Source organism: Nannospalax galili, unplaced genomic scaffold (assembly GCF_000622305.1).
Source record: "Nannospalax galili isolate Female #2095 unplaced genomic scaffold, S.galili_v1.0 scaffold437, whole genome shotgun sequence".
NCBI lineage: Eukaryota > Metazoa > Chordata > Mammalia > Rodentia > Spalacidae > Nannospalax > Nannospalax galili.
In genome coordinates, this window is record NW_008340646.1 from 52,442 (window position 1) to 58,908 (window position 6,467).

Sequence of the window (6,467 nt, forward strand, 5' to 3'; positions counted from 1 at the left end):
TTGTCCTTTTTGCTGAATTCCAGGAATTCTTTTACTTCTTTCTTAATTTCTCCTTTGACTCACTCATTGTTTAGGAGTGTGTTGTTCAATGGCCAGGAAATCATGCAGTGACAAGGGCTTCTCCAATGTTGAGTTTGAGCTTTTTTGCTTTTTGGTCCGATAGAATGTATGGAATTATTTCAAATTTTGTATTTTTGAGGGTTTGTGGCCAGTATGTGATCAATTTTTGAAAAAAGTTCCATGAGGTGCTGAGTAGAAAGTGTATTCTTTGGTGTTTGGGTAGAATAATGCAAAGATGTCTGTTAGGTCCATTTGATGTATGGTATCATTTAATTCAGACATCTTTCTGTTTATTCTTTGTCCAGTTGACCTGTCTAATGGAAACAATGGGGTATTGAAGTCCCCTAGTATTACTGAGTTGGGGTTAATCTATGTCTTAAAGCCCTGAAGTGTTGTTTTTATGAATTTGGGTGCACCAGAGTTGGTACATATATGTTAAGGATTGTAATATCTTCTTGGTTAACTGTTCCTTTAAACAGAATGAAGTGACCCTCATTATCTCTTCTGATTAGTTTTACTTTGAAGTCTATTTTATCAGATATTAGAATTGTAGCTCCTGCTTGTTTCTTAGTGCCATTTGCTTGGAATATTCTTTTCCAACTTTTACCTTAAGGTAGTGCCTGTCCTTGAAGGTGAGATGGGTTTCTTGCAAAGTGATGGATTTTGTTTCTTAATCCATTCACTTAGCCTGTGTGTTTTAACTGGGGAGTTCAGTCCATTGATATTTAAGGTTATTATTGAAAGATGTGTATTGGTTGCCATCATTTTGATTGCTGATTGTGTTCTCTGTATAATCTTATGTTTCTTAGATTATATCTTTATTTTCTTTCATTGCCCCTAGGGTATAGTCGTTTCTCTCTCTGCTCTCTGTATTGCTTCAAGTATTCTTTGAAGGGTTGTTTTATGGACATATATTCTCTCGGGCTATTCATGTCATGGAAGATTTTTCTTTCCCCCTCAACTATAATAGACATTTTTGCTGGGTAAAGTATCTCTTCTGGCTTTCATAGTTTGCATTCATAAGTCAGCTGTAATTCTGATGGATTTCCCTTTGCATGCAACTTGTTGTTTTTCTTTTGCTGCTTTCAGTATTCTCTCTTTGTTCTGCACATTTAATGTTTTACTATGATATGTCATGGGGAGCTTCTTTTCTGATCCTGTCTATTTGGTGTTCTATGTGCTTTCTGTATTTGTATTGGGGTGTCTTTCCTTAATTTGTGGAAATTCTCTTCTACAATTCTGTTTAAGATCTGGTCAACATCATTAACCTGAAATTCTTCTCCTTCCTCTATTCCTACGATCCATTGATTTGGTCTTTTCATGGTGTCTCAGATCTCGTGCATATTCCATTCCTGTCTTCTACAGGATTGATGGGGTTTGTTGGGGACATAGTATTTTGGTGTTCCATTTTATTATTCTTTTGTTGGGGTTTTGGAATGTGATTTTTTGTTGTTGTTGTTTATGATTCTGATATGAGAATTAAGTTGAAGTGTGCTTTTGTTTGTATTACCCGGTGCCCAGATCCTTTCTTTATTGGTTATGTAAAGCTGATTGGTACAGGGTTCAGGTTCTCTCAGGTTTATTTTGGAGGGAACTGATAGCTTCAGATCAGCTACTCAGGGGTACCCACAGAAGCCCAATTCAGGCTCCAGTCAGGTACACTCAGGCTTCCTTCACCACGTGGAGGCAGGATCCAGGCTCTATCAGACAGTCCCCTGTGTTCTCAATCCTATGCCAGAGGGTGGCCAGAGGGAGGCCAGAACTCAGCACTCTCTAGTGGTCTGCTGAGATCCCAGCCTTAGCCTACCAAAGCCAGATCAGCCCTGAGGCCTTGGGAGGGGCCTCACAAAATCCCAGGTAGGGGGATGGTATGGTGCAATTAGGTGAAGCTCACAACCACATGGAGGCAGGACCCAGAAGCTGACAGAAAGAGCTAGAAGACACTAGGAGATGGAAAGACCTCCCATGCTCATGGATTTGTAGAATCAATATTGTGAAAATGACCATCTTACCAAAAGCTATTTATAGATTCGATGTAATCCCAATCAAAATACCGATGACATTCTTCACAGAGCTTAACAAAATAGTTCTAAAATTCATATGGAATCACAAAAGACATCACATAGCCAAAACAATCTTGGGCAAAAAGAACATGTTGTGGGAGTGCCACCATACCAGATCTCAGATTATATTACAGAGCTATAGTTATAAAAACAGTATGGTACTGGCACAAAAATAGACACGTAGATCAATGCAACACAATAGAAGACCCAAACATGTTTTCATATAATTTCAGCCACCTGATGATATTCAACAAACATTCTAAGAACACACAGTGGAGGAAAGATAGCAGCTTCAACAAGTGGTTCTGGAAAAACTGGATCTCTACCTGCAGAAAAGTAAAGCTTGACCCTATCTTTCTCCCTTCACAAAAGTCAGCTCCAAATGGATCAAAGATCTCCATATAAAACCTGAAACTCAGAAACTGCTAGAAGGAAACATAGGCAACACCCTCATGATATAGGCATAGAAAAGTGTTTCTAAACCAGACACCAGCTCCTCAGGCATTAAGGTCAACAATCAATAAATGGGACTTCATTAAAGAAAAAAGTTTCTGTACAGCAAAGGCACAACTAAGGAAGGGAAGAGGAAAACCAATGAGTGGGAGAAAATCTTCACCAGATACACATCTGACAGAGGATTAATATCCAAAATATACAAAGAACTCAAACAAGAAAGAAATAAGAAGATAAACAACCCAATAAAATGGTGGGTGATAGGCCTAAACCAAGAGTTCTTAAGCAAAGAAATAAAAATGACAAGCACATTAAAAAGTGGTAAATCCTTAGTAATTAGAGAAATGAAAATCAAAACCACTTTATGAATTCATCTTACCCCAGTCATATTGGCCAAGATCAAGAGAACAGAAGACTCCAAGTGCTGGAGAGGATGTGGAGAAAGAGGAACACATTCACTGCTGGTGGGAATGCAAACTCATGCAACCACTATAGAAAGTAGTGTAGAGAATCCTCCGAAAACTAAAAATGAACCTCCCATATGATCCAGTGATACCACTCCTTGGCATCTACCCAAAGGGCTCATCATACTGTAGAGATACTTGCACATCCATGTTTGTTGCTGCACTGTTCACAACAGCTAAGAAATGGAAACAACCTGAATGTCCCTCAGCTGATGAATGGTTAATGAAAATGTGGTACATTTGCTCAATGGAGTTCTACTCACCAGTAAGAAAAGATGAAATTATGAAATTTACAGGTAAACGGCTGGAGCTAGAGAGTGTTATACTAAGTGACACAAACGCAGAAAAGCAAGTGACATGCTTTTTCTCTCATTTGTGGACAGTAGCTCCAACCACTTATGTGTGTATATAAACTCTGAAGTAACGCCAGGAACCAGTAAAGGCAAAGAATACCTGGAGGTAAAGGAAAAGAAACAATCTGAAAGGGAGATAGGGAACAGATGCTACCTGAGGGAGGTGGAAAATGATGAGTAATTGGCAGCGAGGAGAGGAGGGAGGGACACCCAAAGGACCGTGGTGGGGGGAGGGAGGGAAATCAAGAACAGAAGGATGGTGGGAGTCAAGAGGTATGGGGGGGAGGAAGGGAATAAGCGGGATACTGTGACTAGGAAGGGAGGGAGAAGGGAGGCTGGATGGAAGAAAAAATAGTGGAGATGAGTGAATCTCATGGAGCTAGGAAACCTAGAGGGAAAAGTGATGCCCTAGAAACCCTATGAGAAATGCATATAGAATGTCTGAACATTAATGCATATGTATACCTGGTAATTGCTTGGCGGTGCCAGATAGAAGAGACCCTCCTTAGAATGAATAACATGCCATACAACACTCACCAAAGAAACTTCATTTTGCAACAGATGGAGGCTACCGCATAGTTGCACATCTGGTCAGACACAGAGAACATACAGCTGGGAGATGCTCAGCACTGGGTGACACATCTGCAGCTGAATTCCTACAACCAAGCCTCATGGAACATAGTGGAATAAGGGGTAGAGTCTGGGCTAATGCACCCCTCAACCATCACCAGTGAGGCTTCCATACACATCAGAATGCATTAAACACAGAAGGCCTCAACTGGCCAAGTTTTGGAGAATAAGAGACTGTCGAGTGTAGGATGGGGCTCATCTATGGAACCTCACCCACCCACATCTCAGGGACCATTGTGAAAGAGGAGGTGGAAAGATTTTAAGAGCCAGGGCTTGTTCATGAACATAAGGAGGTGGAGGCTTCCAGGCCTCTGGAGGCTTGCTCATGTGAGCCTGTGGCAGTGATGGAGTCAAACAAGGGACCAAAGGGAGGTGAGAAATATGTGGCAGACCAGCACTAGATTGAGCACTGTTTGAGACTGATTGCTGCTGGGTGAGGGAGAGCATGACTTACATACAACCACTGGATGGGCTAAATAGACTCCAGTGAACACATTTACACTGAAGCCATTTGGGTACAAACTCCTGAATGAATAGGACTCAGCATGTGTGGCAGAGTGCATAGGGTTTGGTGGAGGAAAGGGTTTATTTCCTCTTACGCTTCCAGTTGACAGTCTATCATTGAAGGCTGTCAGGGCAAGGACTCAAGGCAGGAACTTGGAGCCTGGAGCTGAAGCAGAGGCTATGACAGCCTCTGCTTACTGGCTTACTTACTGGCTCTTGTTCAGCTGCAGGCCCAGTTGCTTAGTTAAGGTACTGCCCAGAGTGGCCTAGAATGTCCTACATCAATTAGCAGGCTCATATAAAGGACAAAATTCCTCAGTTGAGGAATTCTCCCTTTAGGTGACTCTAAGTCTGTTTCAAGTTAATGACTGAAGCTAACTGTGACAAATGCCTGGGGGGTTAGTGAACCTATCACAGCACTTGGGTGTGATAAGGCTTCTAGAGAACTCTGCTAGAGAACTGTTCAGTTCTTTCATGTATCCATGATACATGCTTAAGAGGTATGGAAATCTAGAAAGAGATGCTGTAACTCGCCCTTAATCCTTCCTGAGTTTCCTTTCTTTGTGTTGACAGAAATTATGTGGAGAAACTGCAACATTCTGTCGCTGTCATGATGTTTTTCCCAAGTACATGGGTCAAACAGACATGGTCTGAGCCCTTTGAAACTATGAGCAAAAGCAACCATTCCTTGGCTTTTCATGTGAACTGTTTTGTCACACTGGAACAAAAGTAGCTAACACAATGAAAAATATTATTGATTTTCATGATGCCTATTTTGTCTATTTTATGTTGTTCGTTAATTGGGAGCCACAGGGAACAGTGGCAAATATGAGAGATAGGATCTGACATCTAACTACAGAATCTTCTCATTTGTCCTATCCTCATTACCCCCCCCCTCTCTCTTTCTCTTTCTCTCTCCTGTTAAATTGACTTGACATCCTGTTTAAATCAACCAGCCCTAAAAGCAATGGTTTGTTTATGGATCTTGACTCTATATTCACTGGGATATTTTATATACCTTCTTTATTTTCCATAAAATTTCATTATGTAGCTTGTAATAACTGTGAAAACAGGAAGAATAAATTTTCTAATATATTTCATACTATTTTGGATTATCTGATATTGTCTCAGCTTCTTAACTTCAAATTCAAAAAGTTTTGTGTGGATTAATATAATTCACTTCACATCTAAAGAAATACATATATTAGGTATCTTAAATTATCTGAGACAATCTACATTATGCCTAGTATCTCAACTTTATTATTAACTATGTCTTCTTAATCCCCCATGATCCTGTTTTGAATGACAAAACATTTGATCATCCTCATTTTAGGTCACATAAGAATTGCAAAGAATGACTTGAGAATTGAGTCTGTCAGGGAACTAGGTAACATCCAAAATTTGCGGTTATAGATAATTATCTTTCCCTTCATTTAACAAAGATAACATTCTATTTCATTATCTACTGTATTTTGTTTTAATTCAACTACTTTGATGTTCAATATTGCTTAGTATTTCTTGATGTCTGATAAAAATCTCCCACTCAGTTCTACTTGGAAATCCAGCAACTGTTGGACGCAGATGATGTTCTTCGATGGTGAGTGAGTCCATAATAAAATTATGTTAGGTAATGTTGACCATCTTTTACTGTGTGGGGAGAGAGAATTTATACAATAGAAAACCATTATGGTGAATCAACATAAGTTTTTTGGCATGAAAGTTTAAGAAAGGAAGGTAAAGAAAAAATACAACAATATTTTACGCTTTCTCTTTTCTTTATGCAGCCTAAAGAAACAATTTGGTTGTGCAGTCTAGGAAATTATATAATTACTTCTCAAAGTCAGGAATGTAGCAATTGCAGATATCTAGGGGTGGAGAAAGCTGAACATAAAGTTAAAGATCGTAGTAAACTAGTGTGTTCTTAAACTTACTTTGGAATA